The sequence below is a fragment of the Podarcis vaucheri genome (genome assembly GCF_965113315.1).
Source record: "Podarcis vaucheri genome assembly, chromosome: 8".
NCBI classification, from domain to species: domain Eukaryota; kingdom Metazoa; phylum Chordata; class Lepidosauria; order Squamata; family Lacertidae; genus Podarcis; species Podarcis vaucheri.
Genome location: NC_138766.1, coordinates 28621339 through 28636893, shown reverse-complemented (window position 1 = coordinate 28636893; position 15555 = coordinate 28621339). Strand labels below are relative to the sequence as shown.

The following is a 15555-nucleotide window of genomic DNA, read 5'->3' as shown; positions in this document are numbered from 1 at the left end:
TAAAAAGGTAAAGGGACCCCTGACCATTAGGTCCAGTCATGACCGACTCTGGGGTTGGGGCTCTCATCTCGCTTTATTGGCCGAGGGAGCCGGCGTACAGCTTCCGGGTCATGTGACCAGCATGACTAAGCCGCTTCTGGTGAACCAGAGCAGCGCACGGAAACGCCGTTTACCTTCCTGCCAGAGCGGTACCTATTTATCTACTTTCACTTTGACGTGCTTTCAAACTGCTAGGTTGGCAGGAGCAGGGACCGAGCAACGGGAGCTCAGCCCGTTGCGGGGATTCGAACCACCCACCTTCTGATCGGCAAGTCCTAGGCTCTGTGGTTTAACCCACAGCACCACCCGCGTCCCATATGCATAAAGAAGAACTAAAACACAAGTTGACAATTTTGAGGTGGGGCAGAGGGAGTGGTGCGGGAACATCTTTGAGGGTTCTCAACTTAGCTTCATTCATGCTTTCCTCTTCCTGCCATCTAGAGAAGCATTCTCATAGTTTATCACAGGCTGCGTTTGAAAGCACATTATGTTATTGTTTTGTTGCAAATGTATGGAGAATGTACAGAGAACATAGTAGAAGAGAAGAATTTCAAGGAAGCTCTGGATTTAATCCGAGCTGGACAGAAATGCTAAGCTACACAGCCCTTCAAAAAATGAGACGGTGAGTCATCTGGAAAGCATTATGTCAAAGTACAGTTTCTATAGAGCTATCTAATGCATACAAATCAAGCCCATATATAATGTTCTGGCAGTCTAACGTGAAGCCAAACCAAGTTCCCAGGCTGCTCCCCACCCGCTCACCGCAGCTGGATTGGAAAGTAGTTGGTGGGGTGGAGCAGGAGGGGGCAAGAGATGCTGTGCCGAGGTGGCAGTTTGCAAATAGCCTCTATTTCAACAGGGGAGAGACTTTTATTTTTCACTTTGGTGTGGAGAGGAAGATGAGCTGTACAGTTTCTTAGTCTTCGGCCTCCTTAACACTTGAATTGGGGCTTACAGCCAGTGGTATTGTGTTGATGTCACAGTTCCACCACAGCTCAGCATTCATCGAAGGAAACAAACAAAGCTTTATTCCTGTGGGGATATACTTGCAACCCCACAAAGAAAAGCGACAACCCAGAATCCAAAGGGGTTGCTTTTTTTGTTTCATCCTCAAAACAATATGTCCGTGAGGTAAAGTGTGAGTGACTGCAGAAGATTATCTGCCAAGCTTCACGGTTAAGCCCAATGCAATGCTATGCATTGTGGGATTCCATGGGGCTCAGTACAGTGGTACCTCGGGTTACATACACTTCAGGTTACATGCGCTTCAGGTTACAGACTCTGCTAATCCAGAAATATTACCTCAGGTTAAGAACTATGCTTCAGGATGAGAACAGAAATCATGCTCTGGCGGCGCGGCAGCAGCAGGAGGCCTCCTTAGCTAAAGTGGTGCTTCAGGTTAAGAACAGTTTCAGGTTAAGAACGGACTTCCGGAATGAATTAAGTACTTAACCTGAGGTACCACTGCACCAAGTAAGGAAGCATGGAGCTGCCATTTATTTCTGCATGCAGTAAAGCGTCACTCCCCCCCTTCTGCTCAGAACATCTCTGCTCATTCCATTTTTACTTCAAACCATTATTTCAAGCCTATGAAAAGAAACCAGCCAGCCAGAAGAGTAGCCCCAAGCTGAGACCAAAGGCAGAAGGGAGGAAACAGGCTGCTGAGACAATCTAGCTGTTCTTGAGGGCACCCTAACAACCCATGTGTCTGCTAATTAAAGGGTTTGTTTACATCTTGAAGATTGCTAATGTATAGAGCTTTGGCTGTTTTTAGCTGTAGGTTCAATCTTGCTACTCAAATCAGTGAGATGTAGAAATAATAGAAGGCAGAGCTAAAAGACTGGGGGCTTAATTTGTTAAGAGCAGGGTGGTAATGAAAGGCCATCTGTACATGTTCACTAGCCATCTTCTTGATAGCTTCATTAATGGTGCAGGAAATATATTGTTGCAACTTTTGTCAGCCTGACACCCTCTAGAAGTTTTGGACTACGACTTCCTTTTTTTATATAAGATATTTAGTAAAGTTTCACAAATTATATAAACAAACACAACAATACAAACAAACACAAACAAGAAAAAAAACCAAGTATAATTTCAAATCCTTATTCTCTTAAAACTTACTTCACCGACCTCCTCATACCTCCCCTTTCTGCATTCCAATTTCAAATATTTAGTTCAGCAAATCCTCACCCTTAATTTTATCTAATTGTTAACCTTTCTTTTCTTTTAACTTAATCTTTACAGCTGTAATCCACTTGCTTTCTAAAGCCGCATCATTTTAACACTCATTAATTTTACAATGTTTCTTAAGATAGTTCTTAAATTTCTTCCAATCTTCTTCCGCCGTCTCTTTTCCCTGGTCTCGGATTCTGCCAGTCATTTCTGCCAATCCCATATAGTCTATTACCTTCATCTGTCATTCTTCCAAGGTGGGTAGATCTTGTGTCTTCCAATACTTTGCGATGAGTATTCTTGCTGCTGTTGTAGCATACATAAAGAATGTTCTGTCTTTCTTTGGCACCAATTGGCCGACAATGCCCAGGAGAAAGGCCTCTGGTTTCTTAAGGAAGGTATATTTAAATACCTTTTTCATTTCATTATATATCATTTCCCAGAAAGCCTTAATCTTTGGGCATGTCCACCAAAGGTGAAAAAAAGTACCTTCAGTTTCTTTACATTTCCAACATTTATTATCAGACAAGTGGTAAATTTTTGCAAGCTTGACTGGAGTCATGTACCACCTATAAATCATTTTCATAATATTTTCCTTTAAGGCATTACATGCCGTAAATTTCATACTGGTGGTCCACAACTGTTCCCAGTCAGCAAACATAATGTTATGACCAATATCTTGTGCCCACTTTATCATAGCTGATTTCACTGTTTCATCTTGTGTATTCCATTTCAACAGCAAGTTATACATTCTTGACAAGTTCTTAGTATTGGGTTCTAACAGTTCTGTTTCTAATTTTGATTTTTCCACCTGGAAGCCAATTTTCCTGTCCAACTTGTAAACCTCCATTATTTGATAATAATGAAGCCAATCTCGCACTTTAACTTTTAATTTCTCAAAACTCTGCAATTTCAGTTTATCACCTTCCTGTTCCAAAATTTCCCAATATTTCGGCCATTTGGCCACCATATTGAGTTTTTTCACAGCCTTTGCCTCCATTGGCGACAACCACCTTGGGGTTTTATTTTCCAACAGATCTTTATATTTAATCCAGACATTATATAATGCTTTCCTGACAATGTGATTTTTAAAAGCTTTGTGAGCTTTAAGCTTGTCGTACCATAGATATGCATGCCACCCAAAAATGTTATTAAAACCTTCTAGGTCCAAAATGTCTTGGACTACGACTTCCATCACTGCAAACCTGCTTTACGTTTTACATAGCAGACTTGTCGTTGTTGTCGAAATCCTAAGACCCCCTGGCCGGGAAGCCAGGAGGGCAACTAAAATGATCAAGGGTCTGGAAACCAAGCCTTATGAGGAGCGGCTGAGGGACTTGGGTATGTTTAGCCTGGTAAAGAGGAGACTGAGAGAAGAAGAAGAAGAAGAGTTTGGATTTGATACCCCGCCTTTCACTCCCTTTAAGGAGTCTCAAAGCGGCTAACATTCTCCTTTCCCTTCCTCCCCCACAACAAACACTCTGTGAGGTGAGTGGGGCTGAGAGACTTCAGGAAGTGTGACTGGCCCAAGGTCACCCAGCAGCTGCATGTGGAGGAGCGGAGACACGAACCCGGTTACCCAGATTACGTGACTACCGCTCTTAATAGCTATCTTCAAATATATTTAGGGCCGTCACATGGAAGAAAGGAGATTCCAACTAAACACGAGGGAGAACTTTCGGACAGTAAGAGCTGTTTGATGGTGGAATGGATTCCCTTGGGAGCTTGTGAACTCTCCTTCCTTGTAGGTTTTTAAGCAGAGGTTGGATGGTCATCTGTCATGGACAATCTAGTCGAGATTTCTGCATTGCAGGAGGTTAGACTAGAAAACCCTTGAGGTCCCTTCCAACTCTACAATTCTATGATTCTATGAGTCATTCTCAGCCAGTTCCTTTGATAATATATAACAAAACAACACAAAACTGATAGTTAGTGTTGCCACTGTTCCAAGCAGGCATGAAATTAAACCTCAGTAACTAATATTTGCACTTCTGCCTGACATGAGAAAAACAAAAACAAAACCCAGTTACCAGTCGCGTGTAGCATCAAATATCCAAATGTAGGTTGAAATCCAGAGGCAATATAGTGAGAGAGACAGAAATCTATGTTTATTATTAGAAGATTGGATCGTTTGGAATTCAAAAGAATATATGAATATGAGGCTTCCTTTGTTCCATGGTAGTATAAATGAGACAAGACGCATACATGCTTTAGTTATTCAGCTGCTAAATGTCTTTGTTCAAGTGATTTCAATGGGTCCATGGAGGTTTCAACCATGAGATTATTGGGGATTAGGAACCACTCCAACCACAAGCCCTCAAGAAGGCGGCGGTGGCGGGGGGTGGGGGGTGGGGGTTAGGGAGATTCCTGGGGCCATTGGAAGCCGCACCTCGGTTGTCGAACATTTCGGAAACTGTATGGGATTCCGGAACTGATTACGTTCGACAACCGAAAATTGACTGTAGTTCTTTTACAGAACTTTTATACCTAAAATCTGGGCTTCAGGCTGAAAGCACTTAGAAGAAAATACATTTAAGAGCAATACTGTTTCTTATTTGTGTAGTGAATGTAATGCTCTTGAAACTGGCCACAGAGACTGTGATCCTGCACATATTTGTACAACGTAAATCCAGTTGAATTCAATGTTTTTTCAGGAGCCTAGCTGTGTAACGGTTCGCAACAAAAGTCTTAAGTTATTAGACAAAATAAAAAAATTCCTTCCAGTAGCACCTTAAAGACCAACTAAGTTAGTTCTTGGTATGAGCTTTCGTGTGCATGCACACTTCTTCAGATACACACTTCTTCAGATACTTCTTCAGTTATTAGACAATTATATGAGTGATGCATTTTGTTCCATTTCATGTTAAACTGGCATAAACATGACCTGGATGCTCTTGGCACGTACATGCCTGGCCCTAATGGGAAATGACATGATGAATGATTGCCTACTTATTACTGCAGAAATGCTGGTAATAAATGGAATAGCATGCATTATTATGAAGCATGTTCTGTCTTGCTGCTTCTGTTAATTTGATACGCCAGTCGTAGGATGTCTAATTAATTAGGTATACAGTAGCTTTACATCATCATAAGCATTCTTTGTTTTTATAGTCTCTCTTCTGCACAACAAACCACAGTGTATTTGGTGTACACATATTTTTGCATCTGGTCAAATATGGCATCTGTGCAACTAAATCTGGATGACAAAGCTGAAGACTGGAATCATAAATGAGAACAGAATCTTGGCTTGTCATTTCCTATCAAGTTGTTGTAGGACAAGAGACGTGAGGAATACAGGTGACCTCAGTCCCATGTTTGGGATCTGATTGTTTCTAGGGACAGAGCTCTGTGCACTATATGTTGTTGTTGTTTAGTCGTGTTCGACTCTTCGTGACCCCATGGACCAGAGCACGCCAGGCACTCCTGTCTTCCACTGCCTCCTGCAGTTTGGTAAAACTCATGCTGGTAGCTTCGAGAATACTGTCCAACCATCTTGTCCTCTGTCATCCCTTTCTCCTTGTGCCCTCCATCTTTCCCAACATCAGGGTCTTTTCCAGGGAGTCTTCTCTTCTCATGAGGTGGCCAAAGTATTGGAGTCTCAGCCTCAGGATCTGTCCTTCCACTGAGCACTCAGAGCTGATTTCCTTAAGAATGGATAGGTTTGATCTTCTTGCAGTCTATTGGACTCTCAAGAGTCTCCTCCAGCACCAGAATTCAAAAGCATCAATTCTTCTGCGATCAGCCTTCTTTATGGTCCAGCTCTCACTTCCATACATCACTACTGGGAAAACCATGGCTTTAACTATACGGGCATTTCTTGGCAAGGTGATGTCTCTGCTTTTTAAGATGCTGAGTAGGTTTGTCATTGCTTTTCTCCCAAGAAGCAGGCAATTTTTAATTTCGTGACTGCTGTCCCCATCTGCAGTGATCATGGAGCCCAAGAAAGTAAAATCTCTCACTGCCTCCATTTCTTCCCCTTCTATTTGCCAGGAGGTGATGGGACCAGTGGCCATGATCTTCGTGCACTATATAACACCTCCTATTGTCAGGAGCAGGTCAGCAATAAATCACACGGTATCAGTAAAGTTAACTCTTTATTCAAGGAAACAAGGTCAGGTCTGCTCAGGAGGCCAGGCCTAGTGAGCAACTTGCCCCAGTAGATCTTGCCCCTATGAGGCAGTTGTGGGAACTTAAGGCCCCCACCTTCCCACAGTTGCCTAAGTCTCCTCCTTCCCCTGGTGCTTCCCAGGCAATCTGAGACTCTTTCGCCATGCCTGCCGTTGCTCCTCCCTCTTCATACCTTTCCTGGTCTGGGACACAAGCTGGTCACGGCAGGAGGGGGAGATATCCTGGCTTCTTCACCTGACTCATCTCTGCCTCTTGGCCTCCTTCCTGTTTACTGAACCCTGCAGCTTCTGACACCTCCTCCTCCCAAGCTTCTCCCTCTTCTCCCTCAGACCACTCATCATTGTCCCACCGCCAATTCCCTGGCTCTGAGCCTCCTTACCTTGGGGGTTCCCCAGCTGTTGCTTTCTATCACTCCTCTGCATCCAGCCAGTCCATGACACCAACCCCCCCTAAGCTAGTCTCCTTACCCCAGATGCTGGGGGGAGGGAATGCTGTCTTGCTGTCAGTGCTAAAGTACAATTCAACTGCTGCCAGTCAAGTCAACTTCTGTTTAAAGAATGCGGTCTGGGTGGGTGCACTATTTTGATTTTTGCTTCACACAGTAAAATGTATTTGGCTGCCGCTTATCTTCTTGAAGTGAAAACGGCTGTGATCTCAAATACAGTTCTTAAACTAGCTGTGCTGGTCCAGGGGGGAGGTTACCGTGGGGCGAGGTCCAGGACCTGAGTTGAGGGTTGCCAGACAGTCCTCCTCAGGCAAAGCAGGGTCCACAGCGAGAAGCCGGGCAAGGACAGGAACTCTGGGGGAACAGAACTGGATGCTGGCTGAAACAGCTCATCAACGACGTTGCTCCCGCAACCTGGGACCGGGCTGACTGGCCTTTATCTTCTCTGAGGCCAGGGGCGGTCCCGGCCCCCAGGAGACCCGCCTCTCCTGGCCTTAAGGCGAGCACTCCTCCTGGGAGAAACCAGTTCCCTTCGTCTCTCTGCCCTGAGCCTCTGCAGTTCAGGAGAGGCTGAAGGGTTACTGGACCCAGGGGGGAGACTCACCTGTAGGCACTGAGTCCTCAACCAACTCCGGAGCCAGAGTGGATTCACCTGGTGCCTGCTCCTGAGGATCCGGCACAGAATCAAGGCCCTGCCCCAGTTCAGCCGGCCCTGGCGGCGGGGACTCCTGTGCAGGCTGGGATTCCTCCGGTTCAGCCTCTGAATCGGATTCCCAGGCCATCACACTAGCTTTATGGCCCAAAATAAACCTGGGTACTATTTTTTGGGCAATATTCATATTTGAGCATAAGGAAAATTGATGAAGTTTCAACATTACATCAAGGCTGAATCCAAGGAGATCTTCAAATACCATTATAATAATGGTTCAGAGCTACTGGAACATTTCCAGGGGTATCTAATGATGCATTATTTGAGGTCTATGGGGAATTAAAAGTTATGCTATGTGTTCTTGATATTTAAGCTATTTTAAAAAGCCAGACATGTAAAAAGAAGAAAATTAAGGGATCAAAATGACTCAGCCGAGCTCCAGATTCTGAAATTGAGTGATCTCCACCCCCTCATTTATCTTTCCAAGCTTATTACCAAGCAGTTAAGTAAGACATTTACTGATCTTTCAGTAAGTCACATTTGTTGATAGCATATGTGATTTCACAAAAGGCAATGCTATCTTATCTTTAATAGCTTACATCAAGCTCATATAATGTGGGTAGACACTAGTGAAGGTCAGACACCAAGCTTCACCTGTCTCCTAAATGAGACGTGAAACAAGAACTGATGTCGTTGTGGAAACGACTGTGGTATAATTAGAGGGATGATTGAACGAGACATTCCTAAATCAACATATTGAATGCAAAACTCCCATCATATACTGAGATGGTATAATGCTATATAGAGGTACTTTGGTGGCATGTACAGGTACTTTCAAAGACAAGCAATGTTCATGAATCGTTCCTTGAAATCACAGCGTGGTTCCACAGTGTTCGATCCAGCAACATACCATTTAGTACAGCAATGATTTCATAGTGTACAAACATGCCGCTGGCTTATAGCATAGCCCCTTTTTAACCTCCCTTCTGCTGGCAACTTCCCAGCTGTGTGTTATAAATGCCAACTCCTTTTCCTGTGCCTTACAAAGGTCCCTCAACAGCCCCAGGTCACTACTGGGAGGTGAAGCTCACTTTGTGAGAGAATTCCTCAGAGAGAAAAAGCCACTTCCTTTTGCAGTAATCTAGGAAACAGAAATCTGACCTGGCAAGATAAGGAACTCATTCTGTGGAAGGCGATGACCAAAGATAGCAGAACCATTGTCTGGAAAATAACCCTAAACTGAGTGAGATTTCCATCTGGGGTGTGATGAAAAACTGTTCAGGTGTTGTTAAGAATGCAGCTGAGTTTTGAATTCCTGCCTCACCCTTATTGATTCAAAATAAGAGTGCGAAACAGAGTCTCCCCAAAAGCAGGAATTAACAAGTCAGATCTGGGAACAATTTCTCCACCAACCACTTATTTTATTGAGCTTGCATCCTGATTTCCTTGAACAAAGCTTACAAACCTTTATTGAGCATTTGTTCAGATTTGTTTGTGGGAAGGTTACCGTATTTTTTGCTCTATAAGACTCACTTTTTCCCTCCTAAAAAGTAAGGGGAAATGTATGTGCGTCTTATGGAGCAAATGCAGGCTGCGCAGCTATCCCAGAAGCCAGAACAGCAAGAGGGATTGCTGCTTTCACTGCGCAGCGATCCCTCTTGCTGTTCTGGCTTCTGAGATTCAGAATATTTCTTTTTCTTGTTTTCCTCCTCCAAAAACTAGGTGCGTTTTGTGGTCTGGTGCATCTTATAAAGTGAAAAATACGGTATATGGCAATGAGTGCCCATCCTTCTCACCAGTCTCCCTACCAGGTCTCAGGTTTGGACCCTGAAATCTCTGGTTCTGGTATCCTTCTGATCTGGCAACCCTCTCTGCCAACTAGAACAGCTTTAATATTCCTAGTGTGTTTGAAGCTTTTTGTTGTTCTGGTTTAGAATTTGGCTGTAAATGTTGTAGAGAGAGGTTTGGAAGAGAGATTGTTACTGTCTTGAGCAGAGTTAGCACAATGCCAGTTGCTCCAAGCACATTAAAACTTGGTTATATTTACATCTACAATAAATAAATAAATAAATAAATAAATAAATAAATAAATAAATAAATAAATGAAAGGTACATACATGTTATGATATTCAATTTAAGTATGCACTTAGTCCATTTATAGTTTAAACCTGCACTTCGCAGCTGCAACACTCACTCACAAGATCACCATGTGCACTTATTGCGTTATTGTCACTTCCCATTTCACACAAAAAGTCCAGCTATGTGGCTATCAGAAACAATGTTGCCACAGGGAAATTGGGAAGCCTGCATCTTGTATTGCCATCAGTTTATGGACGCTGTTGTGTGCAGGCCCCAAAGAATTCACTTTGTGCACATGTGGGAAAGTGCAATTTCTCTAGAACCTCCACCCCATGCTCAAAAGTTTGATCCTACAGGTGGCAGTGGATGCACACCACCTGCTTAGCACAGGCTGGCCTCTAAGTGGCCAAATGCTTGTGTGACTTTGCCTTAAGGGCCAAGCTAGATGCAAGGCTAAAACATGTGTGCATTTTGTTGGTTTGTTACGTAAGCAGCAGATGTGAAGAAGTCAAAGCAACCTAGGGACTGGGGTGTGTGAGAGAACAGGATGTTTCATGCTTTGTCTCCCAGGCTCTCCATCATTGCTATTTGCATGTCAAGGGAAGCTCCCACTGGTGCCCATGGAGGCTTGAATTACAAATAGTCCCTTTAGAATGAATATATTTATGTTCTTCTTCTTCTTCTTCTTCTTCTTCTTCTTCTTCTTCTTCTTCTTCTTCTTCTTCTTCTTTGTTAAGTTGTGGGTGAACATATCAGACGACACAGCGATTCTTCAAACAGCTCTTGTTTATTCACAGGCCAGAACAGAACTGAACTGAAGGGTTCAGCCAGCCTGCTTATATAGAGCTCAACTACAAAGCAACAGTAGCAACTTTCTGTAACTATCCAATCACTGAACATCACTTTCAATCCCTTATTTGCATATGTGGAGCTGAGTGAAAACTATCTACAGTATCCCCCTGCTGGCCCAGGGTGAGAACTTCAGTACATAACATTCTTCTTCTTCTTCTTCTTCTTCTTCTTCTTCTTCTTCTTCTTCTTCACCAAGTAAGATTGTCTTCCATGGACATGGTCTTAATGGTGTGTCCATAAGTGAATGTGGAGGCCAATTCCAGATCCACATGTTCTTCCTCAGTGGGGACATAGGTTTCCGGGTGAGGATCTGCCAAATGTGCCTTCCTCTTAGCTCATTTCTCCCTTTCTTCCCGAGTTTGTGTTCCTTTAAAGTCCATGGCGCCTTTGGTAAAGGCTATTCTCCAATTGGAACACTCACAGGCCAGTGTTTCCCAGTTATCTGTGCTCATGCTGCATTTTTAAAGATTTGCCTTGAGAGTGTCTTTAAACCTTAGCAGGGAGAGAAAGAACTAACCTTCCCCTTTCCTTTCCATTCCCTACAGTCCTGGGGCTTTTCAGGCATCCCCTCCTTTGTTAATCACATTCCAAAAAATATGTATGTTAATTGCATTCATTAATTAGTCCCAGTGGAGTGCAGATGTGTACCATCTCTCCCCCATCTGCAAAATTTACAAATCCCATTTTTGCCACACAATCAAAAGCACACACGACACTTCAGGCCATTGCTGTGGCTCAACAGATGGTGTCGCCATGGCACCACAGGGCAAAAAGCAGTGGTGCTTTAATTTGTGCGATGAGCTAACTGTGACTACCGAGAGCAGCCCTGGCTTGGAATGCACAGCTGTAGACATTCTCAATGGAACAAAGATCTACTTTCAGTTCTATCTTTATTCCCCATGAGTTGTTTACATAGATTGACTACAGAAGCAGGCTTGTTTCTTTTCTCATTTCTTGCTCAAAAGTTGTCCTTGTGTTTAATGTACACAGCCAAAGAGCCTACTTGATTGCTGCCGTACCTGTGAGACTGCACTGTGCAGGCAGAATGTGAAAAAATAGGAGCTTAGGAGCAGTTTATACAAGCAGCAAAATCAAGTGGTCAAGCAGCATCCATTTCAGATTTATGCTTCCCAGGGTGGGTGATTGTGAATATCTTTGCACTCAGAAAGCACACATACACCCCAAGGGGCAGCTACCAAGTAAGCCATCTTCCTATGTTTCTCCGTAAAAAGCTATGCACACATTAGGTTCCTCTGCATGATCTGAACTCTGCATTCCAGTGAAGATAGAACCTATGCATGTACATTGTGTGTGTTTAAATTATTTAAAACAAAGATAAAACAACTGCATACAGAATACAGTGGTACCTCAAGTTACAGACGCTTCAGGTTATAGACTCCACTAACCCAGAAATAGTACCTCGGGTTAAGAACTTTACCTCAGGATGAGAACAGAAATCATGCGGTGGCAGCAGGAGGCCCCATTAGCTAAAGTGGTACCTCAGGTTAAGAACAGTTTCAGGATAAGTACGGACCTCCAGAATGAATTAAGTTCTTAACCCAAGGTACCACTGTATCCTCTCCGAATACAGTACTCCACAGAGCTTTGTCAAAGTGTGTATGTACTAAAATTGTCACAATCTTAACAAACACAAAATGATACAGTCAAAATGATGCCCACAACTAAAATATATATTTTGTATCAGCGGCAGTGCAGATGTGGAGGCTCTGTGTACAGGTTTAGCTCAATAGTTGGAGACAGGGAGGAAGTATTGCTGTCATTGTTAATTAGATTTACCGCATTTTTTGCACCATAACACTCACTTTTTTCCTCCTAGAAAGTAAGGGGAAATGTCTGTGCGTGTTATGGAGGGAATGCCTACGGGTGGCGGAGGGGGGGATCTGCTGCAGTCGTGAGCAGAGGATCCATGGTTCCCCTTCCTTCCCTCCTCCGTGGCTCGCTTTGAAACAGCAAAGCGGGAGAAGAGCCGCTGAGTGGGGAGGAGAGAGGGACAGAGAGCCTGCTTGCTTTAAAGGAGCAAAGCGGGAGAGGAGAGGAGCCACTTACACAAGTGTAAGCGGCTCCTGTCCGGTTGGTTCCTTTAAAGCAAGCAGGCTCTCTGTCCCTCTCTCCTCCCCACTCAGCTCGCTACATAGCAGCAAAGTTTTTCAGCTCGCTAAGCCGGGGATGAGCGGGGAGGAGGGAGAAAAGCAGAGCCTGCTTGCTTTAAAGGAGCAAAGTGGGAGAGGAGAGGAGCCTTCTCCCCTTATACCCCTTTTCTTCATTATTAGCAGCATGCTTCTCCACCCACCCCACACATGTTCCTTGTCCCTTAAGTGCTTTTCCTTCCCTCCCCACTTAAAACGTGGTTACAAAGCACGGATCCACATGGATCCTCAGGATTTTTGCACTGGGTCACCCCAAATTCACCATCAGATCACATAGCATGTCCATGGCTACAGCTTGCACCAAAAAAATCACGCACACACTGTTGCCTGGGGCCGCAGTGGTGCAAAAACTTGGTTGCAAAGCATGGATCCACATGGATCCTCAGGATTTTTGCATTGGGCTACTCCAAACTCACTGTCAGATCACATGTCTGTGGCCACAGCATGAACCACAAAAATCATACATCCACTGTTTCGTTTAGAATATTTTTTTCCCCTTGTTTTCCTCCTCTAAAAACTACGTGCGTGTTATGGTCGGGTGCGTGTTATAGAGCGAAAAATATGGTATATACCAGCCTTCATCATAAGATATCAGGGTGGCTCACAAAGTAAAATACAGGCTAAAAACATGACAATAAGTAAAGCAAAACAGCAAAACAACACACACACACACGTCCCACAGACACATTTAAAAGGCTGTAGAATATTAATCAGCCAAAGGCCTGGTTGAAGAGGAACATTTTTGCCTGGCGTCTAAAGATATATAAGGAAGTTGCCAGGCAAACCTCCCTGGGGAGAGCATGCCCCATATGGGGAGCTACAGAAAACGTCCATTCTCATGTTGCCATCCTCTGGACTTCATATGGAGGAGGCACACAAAAAAGGGTCTCAGATGATGCATGCAGAATCCAGAGTGGTTTATATGGGGAAAGGTGGTCCTTCAGTAGGCAATAAACTGCTTCCCTGTAGCCATGTGACATGTATACACCCGCCTGTCGCATGAATCCAGATCCCATCTTTTTCACTTTAGGGCCTTCTATCGAAGAAGCCTGCTTTTTTAGAACAGGTTTTGTTTGCAAGTCAAAACAACTGGAAAGCTTTATTCCTGGAGGTGATTTCATAAACTTACCCTCAGAGCTCATGTCAAACCTGCCAAGGAAGAACTGATCCACCCAACTTGTGAAGCTTTGAAGTGGAATCTTTGATGTTTAATTTCCTGCTATGCTTCTGGCTGTGGCAGAGAACCATATCCCGTGCATGTGTTGACATCAGCTGTAAACAGGTTGAGGTAAGCTGGAAAAACAAGGGAGAGTTCTGCATCAGAATGTTACAGAAGTGTCTTCCTTCCACTCTCAAATGGCGATTCCATGGAAGACTAAGGAAGCACACCAGTCAGGAACCTATGCAAGAACTTTATTGTCTCTTTCCAGTGAGAACAGCCAAACTAACTCCTGACTCCAGCTAAGTCTAGCGCCACCATGTGACTAAACCATATTATGACACTATCCACACAGGTGGGTTGCAAAGAGGGATGTGTAATTTCTCATTTCCCCCCATTCTTAAATTCAGTTCTCTACATTTCCATATCAGCTTTCATTTTTTAAAAGACCCTGTGAAAATTCATCCATATTCTCCCAATATACACATTTTTGCATGCAATTTTGCCTAATATAAATATTTTCCCAAAACAAGTCTCCCTCATATGATGAATTTGTGTTTGCTATTTTTCACAAATACATGCATTTTAATGCACACTTTGCAGTAGTATATGCAGTTTTGTGAATGCTACTCAGCTGGAGAACTGCATTGCAAAATTCAGAAAAGTGCAAATTTCGAACTATGGCTGTGTGTTTTGGTTCTTGTACAATTTTGGAATGTGCAATTTAGGTAAATTCAAGTGCAAATGAGTAGTGAATTGAATTTCTCTCCCATCTCTAATTGCAAGCCCCTTGTGTTATTACACATACCCCAAAATGTTACCCTGGTGCATTGACTGCAAGTAAAGAAGTCTGCTTTGATATTACATGTGGGTGATGCTGTGGTCTAAACCACTGAGATTCTTGGACTTGCTGATCAGAAGGTAAGCGGTTTGAATCCCTGCAATGGGGTGAGCTCCCGCTGCTTGGTCCCAGTTCCTGCCAACCTAGCAGTTTGAAAGCACACCAAAAAGTGCAAGTAGATAAATAGGTACTGCTCCAGTGGGAAGGTAAACAGCGTTTCCATGTACTGCTCTGGTTTTGGTGTTTTGTTGCGCCAGAAGCGGCTAAGTCATGCTGGCCACATGACCCAGAAGCTGTACTCTGGCTCCCTCGGCCTGTAAAGCGAGATGAGCGCCGCAACCCCAGAGTTGTCTGCAACTGGACTGTCAGGGGTCCTTTACCTTTACCTTTTCTGCACCTGAATTCCAGTTCAACACATCTGTGAAGGTATGTATGGTGTCTGTACCCATGCTCACCTCTGAGGAGTTCAGCCAAGGGCATATTGCCCCTCCCTTACTGTTTACCACCATGCAGTGATTGGAGCATTGTTGATTAGTGGGAGTGCTCTCTTCCGTAAGAGGCAAATAAGGAGGCCCAACTGGCAGCTTTAAAATGAAAAGCAGTCGGGGGAGGGAGCAATCCTGATGGGGGGGTGTTGTAAAAGAAAGAAGGAAAGGAGGTGCTTAATCTTTTGCCTTTGATTAAAAAACTCCCACAGTATTCGCTGCCCCTGGTGCCTCCTGCGAAGGTTCTAGCACATGTTTGCAAGGATAAAAATGCACCTGGAACCCTGAAAGATGGAAAGCAGGGCAGAGAGGCAAATTTCAGCAGGAAATGTCTATCAAAGCAAGGGTTAAAACAATCCCTCCCACTCACTACTCCCTCATTTACAAGCACAGCCTCTGGAAGGTGCCTTTCATATAAAGAAGTCACTGTTGGAACTTTCTTCCACACATTCACATATAACACCCCCCCTTAAAAGTATCTGATGTACCTTTTTATTGCCTCTGTGATTACATTTATGTTAAATGGCTTTTTACTCCA

The 15555-nt window shown here is 43.8% G+C and overlaps 1 long non-coding RNA gene across 1 annotated transcript; it reads right to left on the bottom strand.

The window, feature by feature from the left end:
- Positions 1 to 444: 444 nt before the first annotated feature.
- LOC309539001 lies at positions 445 to 15095 on the bottom strand. Its single transcript, XR_014222594.1, has 3 exons — positions 14988 to 15095; positions 13662 to 13825; positions 445 to 507 (listed from the first exon to the last, which is right to left on the bottom strand). It is a non-coding gene; the product is annotated as an uncharacterized lncRNA (long non-coding RNA).
- Between the last annotated feature and the right edge of the window lie 460 nt (positions 15096 to 15555).